At 35.8% G+C, this 11,546-nt stretch overlaps 1 protein-coding gene across 3 annotated transcripts in view; it reads left to right on the top strand.

Annotated features, from left to right (window-relative positions):
* Positions 1-1,319: 1,319 nt before the first annotated feature.
* Positions 1,320-11,546, top strand: part of LOC149794144 (uncharacterized) — a 37,185-nt gene continuing 26,958 nt past the window's right edge. For all 3 annotated transcript variants that reach the window (XM_089968218.1, XM_089968217.1, XM_089968219.1), the window contains exon 1: positions 1,320-1,675. The gene's annotated coding sequence lies outside the window, so the exon portion shown is untranslated. The remainder of the gene's footprint in view (positions 1,676-11,546) is intronic.

Below are 11,546 nucleotides of genomic sequence, written 5' to 3'. Positions count from 1 at the left end.
TAATCCAAGACTCACTATATTTACAAAATCATATTGTATATAATAATAACATATTACTTGCTCTTTAAAAGTAAGTGGAATAAATTCTAAATATGTTTCTTCTCAATGTATTAGACACCTAGGAGAAATCTAAAAACTAACACTATATTTTACTTACCTGGAAAAAAGAAGTCAGAATGTCGAGTCTGCAACACAGTAATTCTGACCAGGATGTTGACAGCGGAGTGTATATATAGTGGTTCCTATTCCGACAGACGTTTGTTTTGTCCTTAATATGTCATGGCTTATAACACTCAGCCTCAACGTACTTGTTCTTGGAGCACGGATGGTTGCTCGTGCTTCGGAAAAGCCACGAAGAGCCCCTCGTTTTGCATTCCGCTTCCAAGAATAATTTGCGTCGTCAAAAACTGCTGACAGTGCACAACTTCGATTCTGGCTGAACTAATTTCAGTCATTATACTATCTGACGTCAGTGGCTGTGAATTATGGTGTAAATCGTTGCCTTTTGTATGTAGTGTATTTGCTGCTTGACTTGCTGTATTACCTAAGAACTATTTCTACTAAAGATTTCTTTTACAATAATACAGAACTAACAATCATAACTTCACTCAAGGCATACATTGTAGAATCACACAATATAAAAGCTTCTTACAATCATCATCTATTGTTTTAACGAATTTAAATTACAATTCCAAGACTTGCACTTTCCAATAATTCCTCAGATAATTGCATCGTAACATAAGCTTTAAGGCTCTTTAAAGGCAATGTTTTAATTTGCTCAAGAGAGCGCGGAAAAAATATAAAACACCATTTATTGATCTAAACGGTTTGTTTTTACACCACCCATTAGTTTTTAATTTCATTGTTAAAAGGAGATCAAATTAAAATCTTACTCTCATTTTCTTGTTCGTCGTTAAAATGAACGTCATTAAAACGAACATTCTATTAAAAATGTTTTGATTTTACTCCTTCATATGTATCCGTAGAAAAAAATCAGTTAATTTTTTTCCACATAACTTACTGTGAGATTTACTTCCCTTGAATCAAGGCATGTAAGTATAACTGGGTGTTTCTTCTGCAACAAACCGTTAGATTGGTAAAAAAAAAAAATTTAAAAACCGGTGTGTTTTTCGTTAAATTCTAAATGAAATAAGGTCTAAATTTTCTAAACGATTTAAGATCATAGCACAGAATTTTAAAACCTGTTGAGTGCTGAGAAAAGTAGATGTAATGATTTGTTTGACCTCGAACGATGACCTCTAATCATAATATAAAAACAGGTACACCGGTCGTCTGAACAGTGGTCTATATTTAGCAACAGGTAAGTTGTATTTCCATGCCACACTGTTGTTATAGAGGTGTGCACTAAAGGGGTAATATGCATGCGGATCGATAATTCATTGATAAAACTTAGGTCTTCAAACATGTGGAATTCTGACCGAGACGATTCAAAGGGAGAAATAGTTTGGTATTTGCGAAAATCAATTCAAGCTTTTGAAGTGTGGACTAAAGAAGCCGTTAAAATATAATGCATTGAGTGACGCCAACATAACGGGAGAAGAGTACATATACAGTTATATAGACTACTAACAAAAAAACCTGTTCACGATTGAGTGCTTCGTCGGGTACATCACATGAATATACCATACCCCTAACGAACGATCAGGCACCCAAGGTAAATCTTTCTATCTTATGCAAGTAACCTGCACCTAGTATATACTCTCTCTCTCTCTCTCTCTCTCTCTGAAACACAAGTACACACAACTTATGAGAGTTAATTTTTCTAGACTTTTAAAAATGTGGAAGTCATTGGTAGACTGAGATTAACGTACACTGTCCAGTATATAAACGCCACCAAAGCTGTTTGAAATAAAATCATATTGATTCCATGTTTAAAAAAAACCGTTTAACTAATTTGAAAAGTAACCAGTTTAATATGCAGCAAAGTTTAATGGAAGTTACTCTAATTCTATTTATGAAATAACAAGATGTCGAATGTATTGTTGTGTATGACAGCGGCAGTTGTACAATTTGAGTTTGATTCTTCGTTCGCTCTTTCATTCATCGTAATGAAATATTTATACGCCATTTTTAAAGTCCAAAATCAAACTTCCCGGCAAAACAGTTATCTTATCTGAGTGGTTGGAAGATAGTTAAAAATTCCGTTTATTAAGCCGCCTGACTGCCACTGTTACCCCAGACAGTGTCTCTCACATCTAAACTTATGTCAAATCATAATTAAACCTTCTCAATATTCATGTTACTTTGCCGCTTGATATTTAAATTCCTGAACAAATTAATAGTGCTAATTCCCAATTTATCCCTAAATGATGAAATTGTAAACAGTTTACAGTTACGCTTTTGAATTCTTTTTAAAGCACGACGAACTGATCAATAATGGGAGGAGATTATAGCTAACACGTGATTGAGCAATCCATTTCACCAACTGAGTGTCATGTACTTATTAATCATCTTTCTGTTGATAGTCATAATTATTTATTAATTAGTTAAGTTTTATAATTGTTGCATAATATGTATATTAACTGCACGAATAAACTCAAAGTTTTCCTCCTGAACCTTGTTAAAAACGTTCCTGCATTTGTACAAAAACAAACATCTCTTCATTGGTAACCATGGTTATAATTAAGACATGGCAAAAAAATGGGTTAACTATCTGTGATTGGGTAATTTGGGATTAGATTGATACCGAAAGTGTTCATGTCATATCCGCAGTTAAAACCGTATAGCGTGAAGTTATTGCACAACCATTTAAAGGTTTTAAAACATAAGAGACACGCGGAAGGGTATTTATTCGAGTATTTTAAACAGCTGATTATGGACTTTTATCTTTCGAGATATCTTAGCACTCTTTTAACTTCATAGTCTTTGCTACCAAATTTTTATTGGACACAGTACAGTCAGAATAATGATGATATGCCGTTAAACATACATACACAGTAAAAATACATATGCGTAACAAACAACTTTCTCACCGTATAAACAATGACGTTATTAATATGATAATGATATCAAATTGTTTATTTACAAAGATATTGTAAAGGAATGATGTATTCACCTGAAGAGCGTCCATAAAGATGAAGGAATAAAGCATGGATATTCCTCTGATCTTCTGTTGCATTATATATATGAGAAAGACCTCTTTGTCGTAGATCTGATAGAATTATGAACTTTTAGTTAAGTATACTGTTTGTAAACTCTCATAACATATTTAGCATTGAGGACATAACAAAATCTACTCTTTGAGTCCGAAAAAGTAGCATATATTTGTCTGGACATTCGACGAATGTCGATCTTGATTGATGCATATTAGCCCTGGGGTCACTTGATAAGAAATGAAGCAAACCGAAACGCTGCATGTTCGGGACATGAAAACATGAAGCAAACCGAAACACAGCATGTTCGGGACATGAATACATGAAGCAAACCGAAACGCAGCATGTTCGGGACATGAATACATGAAGCAAACCGAAACGCAGCATGTTTGGGACATGAATACATGAAGCAAACCGAAACGCAGCATGTTCGGGACATGAAAACAACTGCGTTCAGAATTAACTTGTTTAGTGCATCCTTTTTCTTTATCTTCGCTAAAAGGTAGGGAATGGTTATGATCAGTAATCTCACGAGTCAGTCTCCATCAAAATTAGGTTTTTTTCTAAGGTAATACTACCCATTATTATACTTGTGGTTATAGCTAAACGTTAATGCCTTTTGTCTTCAAGGATGCACGTCCTGTTCTTGTTTTTTTCTTTCCGACAGTGCCCTATGTAACAAGGCACGCACTAGCGTTTATGAGTCGGGATAAAGTAGGTTATACCTTTCATATATTCCTTATTGCGAGACAAATTGGAGTACTTCACAGAAAGTTAATGAAAGTATATGCATATGAATGGCAAGTAGCCTAGTCAGTATATACATATAAAAGGCAAGTAGCCTAGTCAGTATATACATATAAAAGGCAAGTAGCCTAGTTAATGTATGTATCTAATAGGCAAGTAGCTTAGGTCAGAATTATGCATATAAATGGTAAGTAACCTAGTCAGTATATGCACCTAAAGGGGAAGAATTGTAATCAGTATTATGCATATGAATGGCAAGTAGCTTAGTCAGTATGTGCACATAAAGTGGAAGTATTGTTGTCAGTATATGCATATAAATATCAAGTAGCCTATTCAGTATATACATATAAATGACAAGTAACCTATATGTATATACATATAACTGGCAAGTAGCTTAGTGAGTACTATGCATATAACTGGCAAGTAGCTTAGTCATTATATGCATAGAAATGGCAAGTAGCTTAGTCAGTATTATGCATATAAATGGCAAGTAGCTTAGTGAATACTATGCATATAAATGGCAAGTAGCTTAGTGAGTACTTTGCATATAAATGGCAAGTAGCTTAGTGAGTACTATGCATATAAATGGCAAGTAGCATATTGAGTACTATGCATATAAATGGCAAGTAGCTTAGTCAGTATGTGCATATCAACAGCAACGTTCCCTCTAAGCTGCGCGCGCGCGTCGGCGCAGCTGCTCAGACATCCCCGCGCAGCTAAATTGTTCTCCGCGCAGCAGATCAAAATTACCTAATATTCAATCCAACATTATTTTTTTTGCAATTTGGACGGATGTTTTATGATGATAAATATTTTTGCTCAAGTCACCATAATGCTTGCACAATGCAGTGCGCATAGCGCGCACATCTACCATGCGGTTAGAGGGAACGTTGCTAGTCAGTATATGCATATTAAGGGCAAGTAGCCTAGTCTGTATGTGCATATAAAGGAAGAATTAGCCTGGTCAGAATATGCATATAAATGGCAAGTAGCCTAGTCAGTATATGCATATAAATGGCAAGTAGCCTATTCAGTATATACATATAAATGGCAAGTAGCCTTTATGTATATACATATAAACGGCAAGTAGCTTAGTGAGTACTATGCATATAAATGGCAAGTAGCCTAGTCAGTATATGCATATGAAGGGCACGTATTCTAGTATATATGATCTTTTAGTGGAAAACGACTACTAAATATATCAAGTTCCAAATCAAATATGCATTTTGTAGAATGTTTCATCATTCGAGAGAGAGAGTTTGAAGACTAGAGCTATAAAGCCTGACAATGAGGGCAACACGAGAGCTTTGTCATTACTATGTCCTCAAAATTATATTGTGCAAACAAATAATACTGCTATATTTTGATTCGGCGCAGTTAAAATGGCCGGCTAAAGGAATTAAACTATTGCCCAGGCAGATACGACTGAACTTATCACATAGAGCTTTATTATGTCCCAGGTTACCGTAAAGAAGACGATGTGACATAAATCTTGGCAATAAATAATTGTCCCACAGCTGGAAACCATAAAGAAAAGCGTGCATAGAGGAGTTTACTGAAAGTGGGGAGAAAAATCGTTTACTATTACATCACTGCGGTCTGCTTTTTATTGAACTCAACAGAATATCCTGTCCAAAGATCCTAAGACTATTGAAATTCAAGCTTGAAGACTGTCTAATATAATAGTATATAATAGAGTATGTAGCCAGAAAGTAACTTTCAATCAGGTCTTATATATGAGAGAGATAGGAAATATTTCCTTTGTCCAAATTCGGTGGAAGAAATTCCAAAAATCAATGTCCTGTGCTATAATGACTTTGAGACTGAATTAGTATAGGGAATTAGCAGTGACTTGAAGACCCCATGCTACGTGGGCTTGAAATAATCAGGGTTCATATTAGACTAATATTTGGGCAAATGTCTTCCCTGTCCAGTCAGAATAAAGGTATGTTTGTGAAAATAGAGAGACGTTAATGTAGAAAGTGCAAACTTTTATGTTAATGAAACTAGTCAGTTTAAACTTCTAATTTGAATATTTCATATCAGTTTTTAAAATACTGGTGAAATAATGCCAAAACTTTTATAATATTGTTATTTAATAATTAATATTTATATTTTCCTTAATTTGTTTCACGAAGGGTCTTGTACAACATAAACCGGCAACCACAAGTATAGGTTATAGTCTCAAATCGGCAATATTTTCCACAGCGCAAATCCTCATTCAGAAGATGAAATATGGGATAAAATGAATGATTTCGTTACAGTACTGGATTTGGATTTGTCCCCCCCTCCCCCCCCCCCCCCGGTTAGAGTAATGGACCTGGGTATGTCCATTGAGTCGTAATATAAAATTACTGATTTCATTAGGGTACTTGACTTGGACGTATCCACTGAGTCATAATATGAAACCACTGATTTCATTAGAGTACTGGACCTGGATACGTCCACTGGATACAATGACTGATTTCATTAGGGTACTGGACCTGGAATCATCAAATGGATAAAATGACTGATTTCGTTAGAGTACTGGACCTGGATACGTCCACTGGATATAATGACTGATTTCATTAGGGTACTGGACCTGGAATCATCAAATGGATAAAATGACTGATTTCGTTAGAGTACTGGACCTGGATACGTCCACTGGATAAAATGACTGATTTCATTAGGGTACTGGACCTGGAATCATCAACTGGATACAATGATTGATTTTATGAGTGGAATGGACATGGATATGTTTAATTGATAAAATTATAGATCTCTTTAGTACTGCTCCTAGATATTTCCACTAGAAAAAAAATATCCGATTTCATTGGAGTACTGGGCCATTACACGAAGTAACGAAATTTTAAGCACTGAATGTTCGTACATTTTAAATGTAATAAAATTCGTATGCTGTTTCGCGTGTTTCACAGATATTGGAACATTTCTTACAAGAATATACGTCTAAGAAAAACTTTGGCGTCAGCTGCTCTGTTATATGGGAGGTATGTTGTTATTCAGTAGGATGTAACCCTGGCGACGACAAGATCGACAATGACAACACAATGACCAAAATGGTATCTTATAGAAAATACCCTGCCCTCTTGGTCCTATTGAATTAAATATAAGTACTATTTCTGATTAAAGAAAGATGTGTGTGTGTGTGTGTGTGTGTGAGAGAGAGAGAGAGAGAGAGAGAGAGAGAGAGAGAGAGAGAGATTGTGACTGTCGAGTCACGAGTCAATGAATGTACATAATTTAACTTGCTGAAGGAAACTGCTACCCCATGCTTCCTTATTTATCAATATAAAATGATTATCTCATCACTGCATTTACTGATTTGTATTTAATTCAAATACATGAACGTTCTTGAAGGTCATCTTGCCGTCGTTTACATGCCAGTAGAGGCCACCATTCATCATGTAGAACCTTCCGAACGTATTTCATATTCATTGCAATAGTAACAATAGTTTTTAAATTGGCATTTCATTTCACGTTTGCTTTAATTATGTGCATTGCAATTTGAAGAACAAAATTACACCAATCATTCATGCATGAACACCCTCTCCCTGTTTATATACTTGTCAAACTTTAGAATAAAATCAGATTGTATACAGTGGGACGTGATGTAGATCTATTTATTTAGATTGGGGATCGTATCAAAATGAGCTCTCTCTCTCTCTCTCTCTCTCTCTCTCTCTCTCACACTTCATAAATTCTCTCAACACTGGAGTAAATTTAGTTAATTATTATATCTGATTTATCTTTTATTAACTTTATGGCAAAAATTTAGTTTTTAAAACTTTATTTACTTTAATAATACAATATTACAAAGAAATAAAAGTCGACAGACCATTAGGTTAATGAGTCCAATAATTCGATTCATATCCACATAAACAATGAGTTGTTGTGTCTTCCTATCTATTGCATCCACTGTGCTATACAAGTTCTGAAAAGTTGACTACATGACTTAAACTGTAGAAATTATATTACTTTTTTTTTTGCTTGGCAAAACACGTATGGTCTCTACTGGTGAAACATATCAAAATAAGTAAATAACAATGAAGTCTGATCGACATGTACCATATGTATTTAAAATAGTCAGCCGAATTGCACTTGCCATCGTCAGTCAGGGTATTTTGATTTGGTCCAGACCATATGTGCGTCCACTTCTGTAAGTCTGTCTGTCTGTCTGTCTCATGAAGACTTTTATCAACAGTATGCAAGAATCCTTCAACGTACGCAAAAGATTTTTTGCTGGCATTTTTGTGCTCATACGTGGATGACCTGGTTATTTTTCAAGTGAACACAGAAATTTGTAATTATTTTTGTGATTTTACACATTATAAAGCTGTTTGGAATTGGTCAGTTTTAAGCAAAATAGAACATTGGTACTAGGATTAAGCACAAAACGCTTGATATTTGATCGTTGCCCCTCTATTTGATAACGACTATAACCAGAATTCTGTGTTTTCGAGTTAACTGCCATCAGCGTAAATTTGGACACTGTTATTTTATTATTTAGTTTAATTATTTCAATGGAATTTGGTATAATGCTCTGTGCGCCCTATCGTCAAATTTTTACCTGACAGTGACATACAGATACAGTTTACCATTTGCTATAATTATACTGTGATCAGCTTCACTTAGATATAACAATGTTTCCTTATCACAATATATGTAGCTTTGAGGAATCAATGCACGAAAAATGTAATTTCAGTGGAAATAGGAACATAACAGGTGGGAATAGTTTGTTCATTTCACAATAGATACACAATAAACCCGAAGCTGGGTATGTCCTTTAAAAGTAGTAAATATCTTGCGATGTAATAGAAATGTATGCATTTTTGATCTTTGAGCCCCACCCTCCACCCCCCAACTCGCAGAAAAACAGATACAGTCTAAGAGACCCCATAGGCCAGTTACATTAGTAAAACCCGTATTACCAGTGCTCATCTTAGGGCCAATGCCAGTACCAAATGTGAATCTCAACCTCGCAGTTTTGCTGGAGATGGATTTGCGGTCTGGCTGACGGAGAACGCAGAGTACTGACTGAGATGGAGGGTATCAAAGAATATCGACGCAAACCTTGGAATAAAACAATGCAAATGACTCCAATGCTGTTAACGTCAAGAAATACATGCATGTTTTTCACGAACCAGCGGTTTTTGGACGAGAGAGAGAGAGAGAGAGAGAGAGTTGAATTATAAAATCGTCCGTTTCATAGTCACTGGATTAAACCATGATGATGATAACATATGAAATATGGTTCTAATGTCGTTGACTGCGTTATCTTGATATACGATTTTGCTTTTGTCCCCATTACGTAGACAATCGGAAATAAATCAGTTACTTGGCTAATAGAAGACATGCACATTTTCCGACGAATTACTATAACTCCAACCCTAATAAACCAGTTGGAGGAATAAAAGATCCGCTGATCGCTATATCAAATGATATTAAATTTGGTGTCAAATGTAGTTAATAAAGCTGGGATTTCATTCTCTTTATGAATAATTGATATGCGCGTTGTGTTAATTGAGTATCAGACAAGACATCGCACTTTACAAGGTAGATGTACAATGAAATCCCAACGCTTAAATGGCCGTATGTACAAAACATCACCTGATACGCCAAACTAGACAGTATAATAATGCCGAAACTTGGGCAATCTGGAAAGGCCGTGTTGTCTGACTCACTGAATATTGAATAATTATCCTGAATAGCAGATTTGATTTCGATTGTTGTTGATAAATATTCACTGCATTGCGAGGTGGGGAATGAAAAGATCTAGTACGAATTTGGATGCAGACAGCAAAGAGCGAGATCGTAATTATTACCAAGAAAAGACAGCAACAAAAAAAAATGAATACAAACGATTGAAATATGACCCCCCCCCCCCAAAAAAAAGGGTATGAATTTCTGCACTGAATATATGTAGAATATGAAAAGATGACCTTACATGGATTTGTATTTGAGTGATATACAGGGGAAGAAAGGCATTAACGTATTACTAGTCTACGGAAGCGAAGCTAACAGCATTAGTAAAATTTAGGCATGCTCAACAAAAATGGTATTATACTGATCCGGTCACGTGGGTACGTGAGAAAGCTTGCCAGTAGCTTCTCGTGGGTCGGTAGTTCTTGCCGGGGTTTTCCCGGGTTCTTCCTCCATCATTTATACTGGCCGCCATGTATAGCCTATCCTGTGCTGAAAAATGGCGTTACACCCTACAACAACAACAACATCCTGTTGATTGGTGAAAAACAATCTTTATTTGATTACAGATATTTCTAACCGCTCCTGTGGCCTTACAGGCTAGAGGTCCGCATGGGATGCGTCATGTCACAGGTTGCCAAAGACATAAAATGGTACTTAAGCTGCCCGGCTAAGCGCTCAGCATTAAGAGTTGAGTGTTGAGACTGGTCGGCCAAGTGTCAAGATAATATGACTGGGTGGGACTACGATGGTACATGTCTGTGGCATGATGCCCCAGTGTTAGACATCACTATAAATTGTCACAATGCAGATATCGTAGCGATATGACTGAAAACTTGTTAAAGCTACTTTAAAAATTAAAAAAGAAATCACACACACACACATATCGTTCTTGTTATACTGTTATAACTTGAAAAACACTTAAGTTTTTAAGGAATTACTTTATATGAAAACAGCTTGAAACGTGTTAGGTAAAAATACCAATCTAAATTTGCTGTGCTTATTACGGATGTGACGCACACCGATGCATTTAGCCGATCACTCAACAATGGGGAATTCTTATATGATAAGGTTTCAAATTTGGATAGCAGTTGTAAACTTTTATGTGCTGGATTTTCTCCAGATAGTAAATTTGTCACTAGTTGGCGAGACACGGTCTGCTAACAAGACGATTATTACCTGAATCGACATGGGTATCGAGTTGTACATATCATTTTGTTAAGCAAAATGTAATGTCGCGTGCAGTTAAGTTTCTCGCAGTACAGGTGTGGAAAAACAGGCTTTCCAGATGATTTTTATGTCAAGTACTTTATCATAATCTTATATGTCTAAAAACTATAAAACAAATGGACAACGTTAGACGAATCCGGTATTGAATTATGCCAAGCAAAATGGAAAAACAAAATTATTATTCATTTGGGTCTCAGTTATAAGAAATAAGAATAGTCACTATAATATGATTTTTGTCATTTCTTTTCATCTTTTACATTATTTTCTCTTGAAATCAAAACATAGAATTACTTCCAAATATTCTCCGTTTCTTGGATATTTTTTGTAACTACTAGCTGGAGGCCCCGAGTGGCCGAGTGGTCTAAGGCGTTTCCGTTACGGATCACTGCCTTCTCACCTATGTCTGCGTGGTTTCGAGTATCGGATTCGGCTAATTTGGTTATGTGAGAAAGCTTGCCAGTAGCTTCTCGTGGGTCGTTGGTTCTTTTAGGGGTTTTCCCGGGTTCTTCCTCCACCATTAATAGTGGCTGCCATGTATAGCCTATCGTGTGTTCAAAAATGGCGTTAAACCATACAACAACAACAACAACTACTACTACTCGCTGCATTTAGGGGAAGAAGATAAGATACTTCCATTCTGTTTATCGATGCTGTAGTTCTATTAGATCAGCTGATCCTGGAATTCTTTTACCACTTAGGTGCATATTCGAGTAGAGTTAGTTGAGGTTTGTGCTGCTTCAATAGGCCATCGTTTTC

Source organism: Sinohyriopsis cumingii, chromosome 8, assembly GCF_028554795.1.
Source record: "Sinohyriopsis cumingii isolate HCF-2022 chromosome 8, ASM2855479v2, whole genome shotgun sequence".
In the NCBI taxonomy this organism is placed as follows: domain Eukaryota; kingdom Metazoa; phylum Mollusca; class Bivalvia; order Unionida; family Unionidae; genus Sinohyriopsis; species Sinohyriopsis cumingii.
Note: the sequence above shows the minus strand (reverse complement) of the source record. Positions and strands in the feature narration are given on the sequence as shown.